General features: G+C 36.9%; 1 long non-coding RNA gene across 2 annotated transcripts in view; it reads left to right on the top strand.

Annotated features, from left to right (window-relative positions):
• Positions 1-18566, top strand: part of LOC120595696 (uncharacterized) — a 75098-nt gene that overhangs the window by 29687 nt on the left and 26845 nt on the right. The window lies entirely within an intron of this gene.

The following is an 18566-nucleotide window of genomic DNA, read 5'->3' as shown; positions in this document are numbered from 1 at the left end:
TTTGTGTGAGGACCAGGCTAGACTCCAGAGACAGGAATTCATTTTATTTTAATTCATGTAACATTTAGGTTCAAGGGAAGCTACCAGAGCTTCCTTATCACCTCCTGTTGGGTCACCACTGAATTCTGAAATCTGAAACCTAATCAAGGCAATATGAGCTTGAGGGAGCATTAAACCCTGGGAAAGGAAGGATGCACTCTGTCAGTGAAACTGGTGGGATGAAATGTGTCAACCTTTTGTGGCTTCATGATTTGGTTAATAAGGAGTGGTTTTAACATCAAAAGGTAATTTTAACTCATATTTGGCAAAATGCCTTTACCACAAGTGTTAGTGACAACCGAAGAGCTCAGAACCCATTGCAAATTCTTCCCTATGTGATGAGTTCCAGGAAAGGAAAAAGTACTTTACTACCAAGGATACTTAATTAATTTACTTAACAAATATTTGACACCTTAGGCTAAGCCTTAGAATTACATATATGAATATTACAGTGTTTTTACTTCTTCAAGGAATGTATAAATTAGTGGAGGCATGGCTATGTAACCAGCAATTGAAAAAAATAGAATAAAAAAGACAATTCATCCAGTTATTAGAACTTCAATTTCTTGTAAGGTAAAATGATAACTAGTGCTAATAATTTTTATCTCAAATGGTTTTAAATAAGAAATTATAAATAAAGTCAGTGTTACAGGTAAAAGCAGGCAATTAATAAATGAAAAACATCATGATGATTATTATTGTTCTTATAGAGCCAATAACTATATACATATAAATATAAATACATATATGTTTATATATATATATATATATATATATATATATATATATATATATATATATATATATATAAAATAATAGAGGGGTAAGGGAGGAGTATTTAACTTTCATGGGGACAATCAAATAAACGAGGACATGGTATTTGGCAGGAAGACTCGTTGGCAAAGGGTAATTTCAGGCCTATGGCAAAAAAGAAATGTTATCTATGATGATTATTATTAGAGGAGGTAGATCTATGATAAGCTTTGAAGGGTGAAGTGAAACCAAAGAGAGAAAAGGGAATTCCAGGCAGGAGAATCCCAGGCAGGAGCTACCTTTCACTATGCCATCACAGAGTAAGAAATAATTCAGTATCGTTGGGGTACAAAGTATGTGTGAGATAAGCCTGGATGGATAGGCAGGGCCACATTATACTGGATCTTGAATGTCAGCCGAAGAAGTTGATATCATATCCTACGGAGTGTAGGAAGTCACTAATGGGTTTTAGATATTTTAGGGACGTGATCAAGATTGCATTTTAGAACCATCGATTGGATAACAAGAAAGAAGTGTGGAAGGAAGGTAAGAGGCAGAGAAAGTGCAGGAATATCTAGTGAAATTAAAAGAACCAAGAACTTAACAATACTATTTCTAGGCTTACACACAGTGCAGCATTTGTTGCGACTTTGCTTATAATAGCAAAAAGGCTGGCATCATCCAAATATCTATCAGTAGAAGTAAATGCATAAATGGTATAGTCTAGTTAAAGAATTACCAGAATATTATATACTAAAATGAATCAGTGAAATCCATATGTATTAGCAAGAGTCGATCTCAAGTACATGAGTTGAACACAATAACAAGCTGAAGAATGTTAAGCACAATCTGCTGCCATTTACAAATACTTAAGAAATAATACTGTTTAGGGACAAGTAAACACAAATGTATAGAAAAGAACTTGAAGAAAAGTCACCAATTTTCTTATAGTTGTTATAAGGAAGACATTGAAGAGAAAAATAAAGAAGATTTCAAGTTATCTTGGATGTCCTGTTTTATAAGTAAAATTTTAAAGCAAACATGACAATATAACACTTGTGATTTTCAGCGATTGAGGGAATGGATTTTATTTTTAATAGCTTCTATGCTTGTAAAAACATTTTAATGAAATATGTGTTTAGTTTTGTTTAGTGTGTGTGTGTGTGTGTGTGTGCGCGCGCGCACGCACGCACATATGCACAGGTCCGAAGTGTCAAACTCTTATGGAGAGTGCCTGAGTATACTGAGACCCACCCTCTACCAACTGGCAAAGGCAGGAAATGGCTGACAGTAAGAACAATAACTTCAACTTGGGCCCAGAATGGTGTATGTGTGTGTGGAGGTGGGTACACACTAACAGCTGCCAAGTCTTTTAAATAACTCTGAGACTCCTCATTGTTTTCAAATAAGGCAATCAATGAAACCAAGTACTGCTCTTAGTTCAGGAGGTGGAGGAGAGTTTTCAAGGGAGGTTAGTGACTGGGAGGCAGGTGTAGGGAGGGCTCAGTGGCCCGAAGACCTGGAGAGGGAGTGAGTCAGTCCTGTGGTTTCAGGGAAATGGGACGGCACCTTGGTGGGACAGCTCTAGGCAAACAATTATGCTTCACCTCCTACTTTCTCTCACCAATGGCCTTTAAACTCTGTTTTTGAGGGAGGAATGGAAAATGCGATCTTGATAGTTATTTTTTCTATTGTTATTAGTAGTCAAAGGCACTTATGGAGAGAGAAAACATGGTGAACAAAACTGGTTTCAAAAACATGAAGAAAATACCCATTTAGTTAATTTGAATTTTCTATTCGATTCAAGTCAGCAAATAGCAAACATATTTTTCCCTTGCCAATTGTATTTTGAACATTATTCTAGGTACTACAGAAAGCACAAAAGAAAAGGAAATATGATCTTTGCATTTGAGAGAGCTTACAGTTGAACTATTGTGCAGGAAGTATTTACTAAGAGCAGTATGATTAGTGCAAACCATGCCATAAGATTATAGAGAAAATCACACAGGCATTACAAAACAAGTTAAAAGAATATGCATGGGATTTGTATTTTTGCTGGGTTTTGAAAAGGAAGCAAAATTTCAGCAAGCAGAGGCCAGAAGAAAGAATATTTGGATAGAGGGAAAAGTGTTAAGAACACCCAAAGGAAAGGGAAAGAAACTGTTTGGAAGTTTATTAATAGAGTACTTCAGTTATATAATAAGGTCTGAATTGGAAAGGGAGGGAGGGTTGTAAAGGAGGATGTGGAAGTTAAGTAGAACCCGTATTGTGTAGGATAGTGAATGTCAAGGTGAGGAATATGGGCTGTATACAACAGGCAGTGGGGAATGGTTCAGAAAAGAGTATTTGAATATAATATGTTTAGAGCACTCCTCTAGTACCGTGGGTCTTCTGGAAGCACCATATGCAGCTTCCTCTTTTTTGTTATTAGAAATTTCTACCATGAGAACAAGACCAAGGTAGCCTGGTGAACGATGAGGGACATAGACTTGGTCACCCCTATCACTCAAGGTGACAGGCTGCCAAATGCCAGATATATAAATGAGGACATCTTAGATCATCCAGCCACACGTGACTCACCAGCCAGCTAGAAAGACTTGATAAAGCCCAGGAGGATGACTGAGGCCATTCCAGACAAGAAGAACCACTCCTCTAATCCACAGACTTATGAGATTAATAAATGGTGGTTGTTTAAAGCTACTGAGTTTTGGTGTGTTTAGTTACATAGCAACATGAATCTGCCTAGGCATAGTAAGTCCTTATTTATCCAGGAGCTAGTTAAAATTAGAGCATGTTTTTGCATTAAAAGTCATGAATTATGTGTAACAATGGCTGTAAGTCTTACAGATAAGAGCGCTACATAGATGACAGACACAGTTTTTCTGACTCTTGATCAAGTGCTATTTCGGTGTTCTGATTCTGCTTTTCCAAAGTTCTTGGGAAATAGAACCTGTACTATTTTCTTCTCTTCCTTTCTGATGATCTAATTCTCTCCTGTGGCTCACAGGGCAAGTTGTGCTCTCCAGCCAATAATGATAGGACGGATGAGGCCAAGATCCCAGTTATTCTTCCGTTCTGGTTATATATATTTTTTGTAAAATGAATAGAAAACCTTCACCCTTGCTTGTAGGACTAGATAAGTTCATCGTCAAAACTGAAAGTTGATGATCAGACAAGGACTTCTTAAGGCCCATGTCCTCAATTAATCTAGAAGAGTGGTTAAGGGTGTAGGTGAGTTCCAGAATAAAGCTGCTTAGGTTAGCACCTGGTTCCATCAGTCCCTACATGTGTGGTGGTGGGAGATGTACGTCATCTCTCTGGTACCCAATTTCTTCACCTCTAATATGGGAAAAAAATGGTACTTATAGATATATGTGAGAATTAAGTAATACAGAGAAGGGGCTTAGAACAGTGCCTGGCACACAGGGAGCCCTCAGTGTTTTCACCATCCTTCATCGAGCCTAGTGCGCTTAAACGAATATCATTTGGTCGGTCAGCAGATGTGAGTTCAGACGTTGACATAGCCTCAACCCAATGACATCTACATATTTTCATCTATAAAGTGAAAATGTCAATGCAAAAAATTCATTCAAGCTCTAAACATGTATAATCCTTTGCTTTTATTTTATTGAGGTGTCTCCAACTTTTTCCAGAAATAGATCTTGCAAAACGAAACAAAAAAAGGGGTTAAAAAACATATTGATCTAGTAGATGGGAAGGTAGCATAGCGGAGACACAGTCACTCTACTTGGAAAATGTTTTTTTAAATGTATGAACTCATTAATGGTTTTTTTCAGGATTAAAAAAATATAAAAACTAGAAACCAGCCTACACTTTGCATTTCTCATTATGAGAAAAAAATTTCCTGCAGTTGAACTATATGACATTTAATGACACATGGTGACAATTTTAGGGTATAGGCCCATCCACCTCGGAGTGACTCATAATGTGTTTTCTACAAGACAAAACAGTCTTATAAACCAAGATATGGCTTCTCAGAAAATGAGAGAGCAGGGCTCTGGTGCTGCTCTGCCTGACTGGAAAGCCCAGCGAAGAAGAATGGGCTCCCAGTTGTGGCCGCCATCTTGAGCCTCTGCACATTTACTCTACCTTAACACTGTGCTCTAATTCAGAAACGATGGATACCTGGTACATAAAGAGGAATTCAGGAAGTTTTATGGCCACCACCCAAGTATACAATCAAAACTCTTTGGTGTATTATAACATTTACTTGTGATTTTTATTGGTTTTTGAACCAGAATTGGACAGATACAGTTAAAATCTCACTAGTATTCACACTGTTTTCATCAGTCCTGGAGCAATTATTATCCTGAAGTCAGCGTCTTCCCATCCACAATGGAGTGGAATATTTTTATTCCATCAATGAGAATAGGAAAAAGATGGTTCTATCTTAAAATTTGCATGTCATTTTGTAGTGAACAAATCAAAGTTTAAGTTAAATTTTGTTTCTGAGATCTATTTATGTTGATACAAATATTAGGTTGAACTGTATAAGATTGCTAGCAATCAACTAATTTTGACTTATAAAAATGGAAGTCTTGTATGAGTAAACGTAGTGCACCAATTTCACTCAGTTTAGTTGCTATATTAGATTCCACAACTTTTAAAATGCATCCCTCCATTGTTACACATCCAACTTGATTCCAATTTTTTTTTATGATTATAAACACTGCTACAATTAATTTGTACAAGTCTGTCAGGAGCTGTAAAAAGTATGGAATTTTACCCTGTTTGAAAGCTAACAAGTTGGTCTGCCATAGTTTCATGAATTCTGGCAGAAGACATATTAGAGGCAAAGAACTTTATTATTGATGGCAGAGCAAAGAGCATGAAAATTTGCGTATTTGTACCAATTCCCCTTTCCTCTTGACTTTTAGGAGAGCGATCTGTAGGGGCCCAGATGAAAACTATGCACAGTGATCTGCATCATAGCTGAGGGACCCTGAGCTTAGGGAACCCGAATTTTTTATAACACGCTATAAGCAAACATACTTGATTTTTGTTCCAAAGGGAGACATTACTTTTATTGTACTGAACAGAAAGCAAGTCTGCCCTCTGCAGACATTACCTCTTTCAGTCTGTTCACCTTACAAACATCCTTGAAAAGATCACTTGGAACAGAAGGACAGCTAGTACCTTTGCTTGCAAGGTACGCAGAAACTTGAGAGAGGCATGGATAATTGTCTCCCAATGATCTTCTGGTGCATACATGGGGATTTCACTGGGACAGAGCTAAACACAGGGTTCCCAGGAATATTGGATTTGTGTGACATTTTTCCCCCCAAATATTGTTAAATACTCTCCAAGTTGGCTATACCAATTTGCACTTTCTTCATCAGTATAAGATTTTTGCCTCTCTCTATTTTTCTCAGTATTTTATTCTTTCCAAACTGATGGTATTTCACTTTTAAAATGTTCACGTATCTAGTTGCTAGCAATTTGAGCTTAGTTTCCTGTTTATTTGTCCTTCGAGTGTCCTCATATAAATTTCCTTTTTATATGCTTTACCATTTTCTTCTATTTGTAGTTTATCAATATTTTATTGACTCGTAGATTTTTTATGCATTCCAGATACTGATCTCTTTCTTTTAAAAATTTATAATTATCTTCTCTCTGTGAGTCACCTGATTTTAGTTGTATTTATCATGCGTTTTGTGGTATACATTTTTAAATTTTTATTTAAACAAACTTATTAATCTACTATTTACTTATGGTTTGTATTTTTTTTCCTGAAAGTAGTATACAAATCTCACCTAGTGCGATAAATATATTCTCTAGAATAAATATATTCTGTATTTTCTTCTATGGTTTTAAAATAATCACATGTAAGTCTTTAATAAGGATAGAATTTGTTTTGGAGTAATATATAAGATAGGTATCTCAATGAACTTTTAAAATATGTAAATGGCAACATGTCCCATTACCATTTGTTGACAGGCCTATTCTTTCCCACTGATTTCTAAGGAAGACTGTGTCTCAGTACACTAAGTCTTAGTATCCGGCAATGCAATCCAACCCCAACACTTTTATTCTATATTAATTGAAAATTGCTTTGGTGACTTTTAAGACTTTGTAATTCCACATACATTTTAAACTAAGCATTGTCTGTGCTAGATGATATGTTTTAATTTCTGTTACTTAAACCACCCCATCTGTGGTGTTTTGTCACGGCAGCTCTAGAAAATTAATACACTATTTTAAGCTTATTTACATACCAGGGCTTAACTAACCCCCAACAAACTACATTTCTTATTCTTATTTCTTCTTTCTGAATAAATTGAGAAGTATACCAAATAAATGACAGGGTTTTAAAAAAACACCTTTACTACTGACCAAGACCAATGTGAAGAATCCTGATTTGAGAACAAAGGACAAATAGACTTGCTAATACGAAATGCTATACTTAGGCAAACTCACTTGAAAGTCCCACCAGTATAGACGGGAGCAGTCTTCCCTGAATGGGGACAGCTGAGGGATAGGGGAGCACTGGAATATTCTTTCTATGGACAGCAAAAAGAAGAAGCTCTCTCATTCCTGAGCCCAGCATGTCTGGTTATTCTTTCTAAATTTTTCAATCATATAAGTTACTCCACATTAGGAGAGAGAGAGAGAGTAAAAGGATAGGTTGAGAAACATCAGCAGTATATGTCAACAAAACGACTCCTCATGAAAATGTTGAGAATGAAAAGAAACACGTCTCCTCTATCTTTCTCCAAGTTTGTGTTTTCATAACTCATTGGGATTTACTATGATGTCTTTATTGAAAAAGTTTGGTTATCCGTGGAGGAAGATGTGACCAGCAGTCCCCTGGGACAATGCTGCTCCTGTTCGTATAAGGCCATTCCACCAACCAATCACTGCTCCATTGAGGACCACTCCTGTTGAATATTAATCAACCTGAGCTCACTTTTTGCCCCAATATTAAAAGTGACTTCATGTGACATTTCCCCACCCATACTAAGTCCATCATAACATTTCAAAGGGTCTGTAGTGATGTGATGACATGTTTAACATGTTTAAACACACTCAATACACTTGACGTGTAGTAATGTGTGATAATGCACATTAATGTGGATTACTCCAATTTATATATAAGGTGGTTCTCACCCCCACCTCCTGGCCATTATACCCTCCCTGGGAGAAATTAAAGTTTGAAGCAAAATCTTCATGTGCAACAAGTCCAAAATAACTAAAATTAAAATTCGCTTGTCCTTGTGAATTGAATTTTAAAAATTTTGAAGGCCCATATTTATTCTTATTCATTTTTCAATTCCACTCATTCTTGGCTATAGGGGTTCTTAACACTTAGTGGAGTTGGGATTTCTTTAGCAGCTCCAGTGAGGCTGTGTCTCCCAGGAATCTGAGTAGTTTTTCCAAGGCCTCAGCAGTAGAAATAATTCAATGCCAAGTCTCTAATGTGCCTAGTTTTTCTTTAATTAAACTTTTTACATTGGGACAATAATAGATTTATATGCAGTGTAGAGATTCACCCAGGTTTTGTATGTATCAATAGTTCATTATTTTTTACTGGTAAGCAGTACTCCATAGTACAGATTTACCATAGATTGTTTAACTATTCATCCATTGAAGGACATCTGTCATTATCTCTGATCTGGTTTCATAAATTTTATTCATTCTTCCATTATTCAGGTTAAAACCTTGAATCTTCTCTCTCAACATACTTTGATCAAATAATAAATTCTATGGACCCTATCTTCAAAATATATCCAGAATCTATCTACTTCTCATTGTCATTAATTTGTACCCCTGGTGTTGAGCCAGTATCACTGTTTCCCATTCTATGTCAGCCAAGGACTTGGAGGACATGCCCCAAATCTTAGAGATATAAGGGTAGAGGAATACTACAAAAAATATCTTAATTATGGGAATGTGTTTAGGAGCTCCCTCTCAGTTATAAATTGCTTCAAGTTATAAATTGCTCACTTGAGTCTAAGGATTCTTAGAGCTTCAACTTGATTTTACCTTCATATTGGTGGGGGAGTTATCTTGGAGGAAAATGTGGCAAGAATTTTTGATGAAGTCTCTATTAAAAAAAAGACAGTAATACTATCATGATATAGAAGGCTATCCACAAGTCCTCCCTGAAATACAGGAATGTAAACCCACTGGACTTCCCATTCATTATCTAAAGGGAGTAAGGATGACAGACTAGGAATCACATCATTAAGAACTTTATAAACATTATAATTTCCTAATGTTTTTAACTCGTGAAAAGTCTTCTCCAACTGGTTTTCCATAAGTGATCAGAAATAAAACACAAAACACAATGAGTATATACTAAATGATAAAAAGTGCCTTTTATATGTGCTATCAGTACTCCCCTTCCAAGCCAATGGCAGAAACTCCAAATCAATCATGACAGGGTTTTAGCCACCTAAAAAAGGCTATTTCATTAAATAACTGTTTCAACACATCAGTGATCAAATTGCTTTCAAAATGTTTAGTTGGCCATTCATGGTTCTTCAAATATAGCTCCAGCATATCTTTCCAAATGGAAAATTTTCTCCAATGTCCTTCTCATACCCAATATCCTTATAAAACTGTAAGCTTCAGACCTCTGAGCACAAAATCTCTGATATCTGTAGCAACTGATCCATTTTCCACTTACTAAATTCTTCAAAAGTCAATCTTAATGCCACCTTTATCCTGACCACTTAATACTTTAGGCCTAAAGATGACTATCTACCTGCTGATGTGAATTATGTTTAAATACCTATTTGTCTGATCTACTAGACTGCAAGTTTTTAAAGATGGGAACTTTGCCCAAGTCAGTTCTTTATTGATCATAGAGAATAGAAAACAGTTAAGATATCAATTAAAACATATTGAATAAAGTAATATTTCGATGAGAGCAATAGAAAGAAACAGTTATCTCGGAATGAAATTAGAGATAGTGTTAAATCGCGCAATCAACTCTGGTTAAAAAAAAAAAGGTACCATCCTGTAGTAAAACTTGTTTCATGCATCTCTGCCTGTCACTGGAAAGGGGATTCTTTCCCTGAGCGGGGAGTGTCTTCTATCTCATGTTCTCAGGGACTACCCAGGAGACTGCCTGTCAGTTTTGGTTGGATGGGTGAGTGAATGTCAAGTTGTTTTTCCTCTCAACCAAGAAACATCGAGAGAAGAGAGGGCTGATATTCTAACTTGCAGGTAAACAGCAACATCTTATCTTCCCAGGCTTTACCAAGACACTCAGCCCTTTGCTCCTCTTTTCCAGAAGTGGCGAGCTTTAGTCTCCTTCCACTATCTTTTCTAACCTTCTACTGCTCAACAACATGGGCAAGGTGGCTACCCAGAATTAAGATTCCACTCTTAAACCTGTTTAAGTCGGTGTGATATAATAAAAAGCATCTAATAAAATTTAAAAAAATAAAACATCTACCCCTGACTCTGTTCCCCACTTGCTGAGTGACTTTGAACAAGTCATGTCCCTTCTCTGGTCCTCTAGGTCTCATGTGTCAAATGAAGCATTTTAGCAGAGACAATAAGTTCCTTTCTGGACAGTGAAATAGGTCAGTTTGCAGGTTAGCTAGAGAACAATTAACCTTACGGGAATAACACTATCAACATAATAAATGATAATTCTTAGAAACAATTGACTTCGGTGAAACAGTAGTTTTGGCACGCCCCTCATGAGTTCAGGAAAATTGCTTGTACGTTTACACACGCCCTGACACTAATTTACGATACTATAGAAAGAAAACATCTGTTGAAGTTTTGAGGAAAATCAAAATTGGTACTAATTTTCAATGGCAGGAAAATATGATCATGGTAATTATGGCATAATTATGATGCCCTAAATCTAATTCTACCATCTGGATTCAAGAAAGAATGGAAAACCAATATAAAGGAAGTAAAAAATACATCAACTTCCTAAAGATAATGGAACCATAAGAAATAGGATTGGGTTCTAAAAAAAACCAATTCATTACAGAAAACCTAATTACAATTTCCCAAATTTATTTTGTGGGAAATATCCAATTTTTAGACCAAAAAAAAAAAAAAAAGGATGATGAATAATTCTTGAAAAACTCAATTAGAGAGGAGGCCCACGGCTGTTGGTGAGAGACACTGCTGAGCCAGCCAAGTTGGACCCATGAGACATCTTTCTCCACACTTTCACTGAGTGAGGCCTGATTTGCATGCTGATGCCCAGACATTGTTCAATCTAAAATGAATTTATAAGCCAAAGAATAAATCACTACACTTTTGGACCTCAAGAAGAATAATTTCCTGATGATCAGAATTGACACACATGTGAGCAAAAGGAAGAAGTTTTGGTGTAGGGAAAGAAATAGCCAGAAGAACATGGACTTACTAGGCCATGATCTTAGCCTCCATTTACAATCTACAAATCGGAATAATGATATTACTTATTTATAAGTTCATTATGAAGAATGATAATGATGCATGTAAAGCACCATCAGTGTTTAGCAAGCAGTGAATATTCACTAATTAAATATTTGTTCTCTTCCAGACTCAGGGAACATTTCTCAAAGTATAGGCTTCTCACCAACCACCTGCATCAAAATCACGGCCTGCTTTTTAAAAATGAGAATGCCTTTTAAAATAAAAGATCTAATCTTATTTTTCTTGGCCTCTGGACTTTCATAAGTAGGTGACCTGCTAGATGTCATTTTTTGACATTTCTCAGGATTAAAATCAGTGCAGTTATCACCAGTATTGAAATATTTCTATATTTCTAGTCATTCTTTTGACTACATTTCAGTATTCATACAAATGTGGGTGATCAACGGCACAGATACCGCCCACCCCTTAGTTAGCATGGAAAGAGATTTTTATACTTACTCACTCAGAGTAGAGCTCAAATAGGTTCTGAGAATTTACAGTTCTTCAAGCAAAATGATAAAACAAACTTAAAGGTCAAATGAAGAGAGATTGTGGAGAGTTGTTTGTTTTTTTCTATTCTATTGCCAGCCCAGTGGTCTAAATGTTTGGGGTCATGAGTATCTTTGTTATAAATGAAAGCATATTTCTGCAATTGGAAAACTTTTTTTTTTACAAAACCGATAAAAATACTCATATGAATTCAAATATGCATAGGTACATGCAAAAAGCAATTGCATTTATGCAAACTAATTCATAGAAAACTCAAAGATCTTTAAAATTTTGTAATTTCGTTTTTTCATTTTGTTTTGTTTTGTCTTGAGCAAGTGATTCCATTTTGAACAAAGAAATGTTTTTAAAAAATTCTTCTTCTCCTCCACCCACCCAATGGGTTGGCTTTGGGGGTTTTCCTTCCTTTCACTCATCATGAGATGGCCCTACAATGAATGGAACCAGAGATGTAAAAGAGGGTGCTTGCTCTTTTCAGTCTTAGAAATTGTTTCCATATCTGCTGTTTTCCTCACCTCAGGCTGACGTCTTTATCCTCAAAGCATAAGCGACTGTAACATCAGAAGTTATGAAAAGAAGGCAAAGAAATATTATTGGTGGACAAAAGGGATTCTTGATGTTTAAAAAATCTTTAACATACACAGGTTCCCCAAAGGGACAGGAAGTGTCATGAGGGTTAAACCCTACTAAAATTGGCTGATATTCTTTGCTCTGCGAAGTAACATCCTTAAATTCTGTGGTTAAAAAATTACTTCTGGAAGGGCATTTCTGGTTTGAATACAAATGTCAGGAGTTGGAACTAGGATAACTCTGGCCGTGGGGTCCATCCACGCCGGCTTACTTAAGGAAGGGGTGGGATTCCCCTCTCTCTTCCACAGGAGGGTTATTTGCTGGCACTCACTCACTGAAAAATTGGCTTATCTCTCAGTGGCAAAGCATGTAAAGGTTTCTTTGAGAAGATTTTCTCCGATCCTATCCATGGCCTTGGCCTTTACTTATGCTTCGTTCAAGCCAACTTTTCATTTCAGAAAACTGCAGACAAAGAAGGATTTCAAAATGAAGCATTGCTAACTCATCTTTTATCTTGAACTCCTTATCAAAGATGAGATTTCAAAGCCCTGAACAATCTAGGTCTCTGCTTTGTTTCTAGTCTATCTTATCTCATTCATTTATTTGTTTCATCGTTCATTCATTTGGCAAATAGTCACCTGCAAGACAGTGTTAAGTCTAATGGTGATTATGATAACAAAGAGATGGTGCTTGAGGGTGATGATGGTGGTGATGAGGATGGTGATGAGGATGGTGATGAGGATGAACACTTGGATATCACTTCAGTTGATAGTTTACCCCAGAGTTTTCTTTAATCCTCACCAAGCCATATGATTTTTGGTTGTTCATATTCATCCTCTCGATTTCACAGATGAGAAAAGTTTTCTAGTCACACAAGAATTGAATGATGCAAAGATTTCAACTCACATCTCTTGCTCTAAGTACTATATTCTTTCACTGTACGTAAAGGAATATAAGAATGACAAAGGGCTTGTCCCTGGCTTCCAAAGACCTGTACTTAAATAAGATAGTAAAAAAACAATGTACAGAAATAATTGCGATACCTAGGAAAAAGACAGTGATGTGATAACAGTCAAATATTTCTCAGGGGTAAACAAATATCCACTATATTCTATTGTACCTATGTTATTTTTAATGTCTACTTTCACATCTCATGCAGGTGACCCTTCTTGGAATTTCAGAAAATATTTCTCATTCTTGCTTCACAATGTTTCTCCCCTTCCTCATGTTTTAATTAATGACTAAAATCACTGCTCTATATCAATCCATTTCTTGACTCATATCACAGCCCTTTGGTACAGCACTTCTACTCTATACTGTGTGATTCAACCTTACATAGTAATGTTTCGTGTGTTAGTTAATCACAGTGGCATGGACTGCATATAATAATAGCATATTACGTTTTTAGGTTATAGACAGTGTTCACATGCATTACATGACAAAAGCCTTGAGTTAGAGCCCTGTGCAGTAGCTTTAGGGATTCATACCACGGAAGTGAGGAAGTTAGGCTCTGTGACTTTTAGTGATTTTCTGAGATCATGAAATGAGTCACAACTTGCTGATAAAGCTTGTAAAGAGTAAGTTAATAAGCCTAAAGCTCTAAGCATAGTGTCAGAGACATGGAAAGTATTTATTAAGTATTAGGTATACAAGTAGAATTCATAAACTTGAAGCCAGATTTCCTGGAAATTCTATTTTGTCTATAACCGAACAAGGTTTAAGTTTCAAGCCTGCCCCAAACTCAATGCGTGTCTTCAAATTTTATTTCTTAAAGCATTGCATTATCTTTATACGATGTAACTAGATATTTATTTGAGAATACAGATATGTGGATATATTATGCAACTCGCATGACCCACACACATGGCAGGAAACATCCCAGGAGTCAGTGATTGAGCTCTTTCTTGCAGCATAGTATAGACATACAACAGTTCTCTGCACACAGTAGTCCAGGAACACATCGCCAAACCAGATATTGTCTTGTGAGTCAAAATCTACTTATACTTAAGCTGTATGATTTCAATTTTTTAATGATTTCAGTAGACGTGGGTGATTTCCACAGTATCTCCAATCACAAGGGTCTCTGATTTAAGGACATAAAGTGTTTTAGGATAAACCTGTATCTTTTATTTTTTTGTATTTCTACTATAGTCTGAATGCTTGTGTTCCCACCAAACTCACATGTTGGAATCCTAATGCTCAATGAAATGCTGTTAGGAGGTGGGGGCCTTTGAAAGGTGGTTAGCTCATGAGGTTGGAGGCCCCATGAATGGAGTTGGTGCCCCCATGAGAGAGACCCCAGAGAGCTCCCTAGTCCCTTTCATCTTGTGAAGACATAATGAGTTGTCTGTAGCCTAGATCATGGCAGCACCCTGATCTTGGACTTCCAGCCTCCAGAAGCATGAGAAATAAGTTTCTATTGTTTGTCAGCTACCTCAGGCTGTGATATTTTGTTAGAACAACTTGAATGGACCAAGACAAACTCTGAAGTGCTTAAGTTACTGCTGGGCATATAATAATTGTTCAAAGCACTCTTGATGAGTAACAAAATAATAGACAAACAATATAACAATCCACAAAGGTTTATTGCATGCCAGTGTATGGCAAGCACTGGTTAGATTCTGAAAAAGGATGCTTCCTACCCACATGGAGCTTACCAGGAAGCAAATATTAATATGTTCACAAATCAGAGTGGAATTAAGCTAGAAATTAAAAAGATAACAAAAAGATAAAATGCCCCAGAGATTCTAGGAAGTGGTAATAATCACAATATGGTTCTTTAATCTCTCAGAACCTACAAATAAAGGAGACAGAACAAAGAGATAATAAAACCGAAACCCATGGCCAACGTTTACAACAAAACCAGATGTCAAAGCATCCTTATAAATCTCCAAAAACAAGTGGGAGAAAATCACCATAGCATAAAAACTGGCATAGTCTTAGAATCTCCCTAGAAGCAGCAGAGGGAAACAGGGGCTGTCTGGCAGCACAGGGGACAGGAGAATGCAACAGGGCCCTCAGGTATCCACCAAAAAGCACCATGGGGTCACCTGAAGGCAGCAGCCAAGGCTCAGAGGGGTTTCTCCCACTCCAGCAGAAGGCGAGTACAAATGCCTGCTAAGGAGCTGGGCGCTTCTACATCTTAGGAACTCTCAAAACCCATCTTTCCTGGACAGGGCTCCTTGCTGAAGAGAAACTTCTAGAAGCTGACTACTAGAGAAAGATTAAGAAGATATATTAATTTTTTTCTTTATCTCTTTAACTCTAATCCATCTTCTATACACTGAATTTCCTTGTCAAAACAAAAAGTTGAGTATAAGCATAACTAAATTTGCCAATCATGTTAGTTGTTAAGGAAACTCCCCAAAATAGGGAATAGACCACCAAAAGTTTCGTCTGGGAGAGGAAAGAGAATATGTGATACTAGAAGTCCTTGGAAGGATAAGAAAGAGACCCTTTGGATGTCAGCAGGATTTTTATGGAATTGGAATCATTCCTCCACTGTGTGTAGCATTGCAAAAGGCACTGAGTTTCGCAATCGCTGTGTGGGTTGCTCTGAAGTCACTGGTGGCCTCTTCACTCCCCAAATCACTTCCCAGTGAGCACTTTGATCTTCTATGATATCAGTCTCTTGAGCCACTAATTGCTTCCAAGTGAAATGTGGCTTGCCAAGAGTCTGGGTGGTGTGTCATATATGATACAGTTCTTTGCACTTATGTATTTGTTTACTTCCAAATTCCTCTGAATTCTTAACTAACAGAATGCTCTTAGTACAACAAAATTAAAAGATATAAAACTGTCTTGAAAAGTGGTTCCTGAGGGTCTTCCTTGGCATATTAGCTCACTCCCAATGGGACACACTAAAGTCACAAGTCTCTCAGACTTTGTTTTGCATCGTGAAGAAAATGTGTGTGGATTCCAAGTTAATGGTATAAGAAGAAATACGATAGATTTTAAAACTATTCCAGGAAGATTGTTATATAAGTCCTAGGCTTTTGAACTCTCTAGAGAGTTTGAATTCACCATTGACATCCAGTGTCATCCCTTTACCTCATGCCTACATCCATTCAATGACCACTCTATTAACTATGCTTTCTGACCACTTCTCCAATATGTCATCACACCACCCTCATTTCCCTCCGTATCCTGCCCTCTCGATGCCATTGTTGTAGCACTGACCCACCTTGGGTCTCCCCTAGAATATTAAGCAACTTTTTAATTTCTAATCGTTCTTCCAGTCCCAGTTTCAGGCATCAAATTTTCCCTCTGTTAAATGAGCACACTAATGCTTATATCTTGTGGTTATTGTAAGGACTAAATAAAGCAAACTTCAATAACGTCTGTGGAAGCCTCTAATGAACTTCCGGGCACATAATCATCGCTCAGTAAATGTTTTCTTCCTTCCTTGGTCCTCAGGATCACTTTCCTCACCTTAGTCAGAGTTATCTTTCTAAGACAAAATTTTGATGATTTCACTACTCTCCTTAAAGAAAATCAATGGCTTGTTATTGCTCAAGTGATAAAGTTCAAACTACTATCTTGCTATTCCTTTATGTCATGATTCTCCATTACACATCTCCACTCAAGCCCCCTCAAGTAATTGTTAAATGTTGGACCTTCTTCTTTCTTTGCATATGTTGTTTTTTCCTGTCTCTAATGAGCTCTGTTTCACTACTATCTTGAATTCTCATCCTTCTGTTGAACTATCTTCCTAACTTTTCACTAGGCAAACTCTTCTTCATTCTTTAGAGGTCTTGCTTCAAGTTCACCTCCCTTCCTAAGTCTTTTCAGAACTCTTTGTCCCTGACAACTTCTCATAAAGCTTCCAATGTTTATCATTACCATGATACATAGCACACTGAATTTTCATTATTGGTTTGCATTCTGAGTTCCCAACCAGGCTGAGAGTTCCTGGAGGACCAGGAACTAGTTTTATTCATCTTTATGGCTCCATTGCCTTGACTTGTGCATGACACATAGTCACAGTCCCTAAATCCTTATTGAGCAAATAGATATTTTTATTTTATATTACACTCATTTATTTATTCATTCAATATAAGTGAGTATCTGCCATACGTCAGATACTATGTGAGGCTCTGTAGAAGATGCATAGATAAATAAAAATTAGACGCCCCCTCTCAGGAAATTTAAAGTCTAGTTGGGAACATAATAGATATTTATTCTTCTTTATGGCTCCATTGCCTTGACCTGTGCCTAGAACAAAGAATAGATAGAGTCAAACTACTTCCGACCAGAGAAAGATAAAGCTTTCCAGTTGATGACACAGGCACACTGACTAATGCCTATAGATCAGCCAGCAAGTATCCTGAGTCCCAACACACTTTCCATTCAGTCTATTATTGGACTGAAAACTGATGATATTCTGCAGTTTGGAGCTTGTGTGCCTGTACTTAGGCTAGTTTGGAAGTAATCCATAACAGGCGACAGGAGAATTTTTCTTCTATTCTAGAAAAGAACATCTTATTCATCTTGTTTTCCATTTGGATTCACTGTGAGGTCTCGTCCATTACTGTTACTTAAGGTGTGTTTGTTGAAATAGCTTAGATTGCTGACTTAATGAGTCCGATGTGGAGTTTCATTACAAATAGTTTAAAGGTGATTTAAATTTCTTTGATTTAGATACTGTGTCCAATTTTTAAAGCACAAGACTTAAAACTCAAGCCTTCATTTATGCATTCATTTAATCATTTTTATTCAGTCAGTCATGGTCTTAGTCACTTAGGGTTGCTATAACGAATACTATAGACTGGATGACTTAAAGGACAGAAATGTATCTTTTACAGTTCTGGAGCCTGGAAGTCCAAGTTCAGGATGCCAGCATGGTCTGGGTCCAGTGAGGGCCTTCTTTTTGGTTTGTTTTCTGCTTGCTGTGTCTTCACATGGCAGGAAGCGGGGCGGTGGGCTGGGAAGTGGAGGATATGAGACATCGCTCTCATGTCTCCTTTTGTGAGGGAACTAGTTCCACTCTCCTGACCTAATCACCTCTCAAGAGCCCCATTTACAAATATCATCGCATTGGGGATCAACATATGAATTTGGGGGGCGGACACAAACATTTAGTCCATAGCAATCCTGTATTTATTTATTCATGTAGTCAGTGAAAAAATATTAATTAAATTAGTTATTCCTATTCCTAGCCTTTCATTACACTCTTTCTTGTGAATTACTTTTCATTTTCAACTAATTTTTAAGGTTCCTTAGGGTAAAGACCCAGTCTCTCTCTTATATCGAACCAAGTAGATATTCAATGCTAGAAGTTTGCTTGATAAGACTTAAAATAAATT

Source organism: Pteropus medius, unplaced genomic scaffold, assembly GCF_902729225.1.
Source record: "Pteropus medius unplaced genomic scaffold, Ma_sr-lr_union100, whole genome shotgun sequence".
NCBI classification, from domain to species: Eukaryota; Metazoa; Chordata; class Mammalia; order Chiroptera; family Pteropodidae; genus Pteropus; species Pteropus medius.
This window is presented reverse-complemented; position numbering and strand designations above follow the sequence as displayed.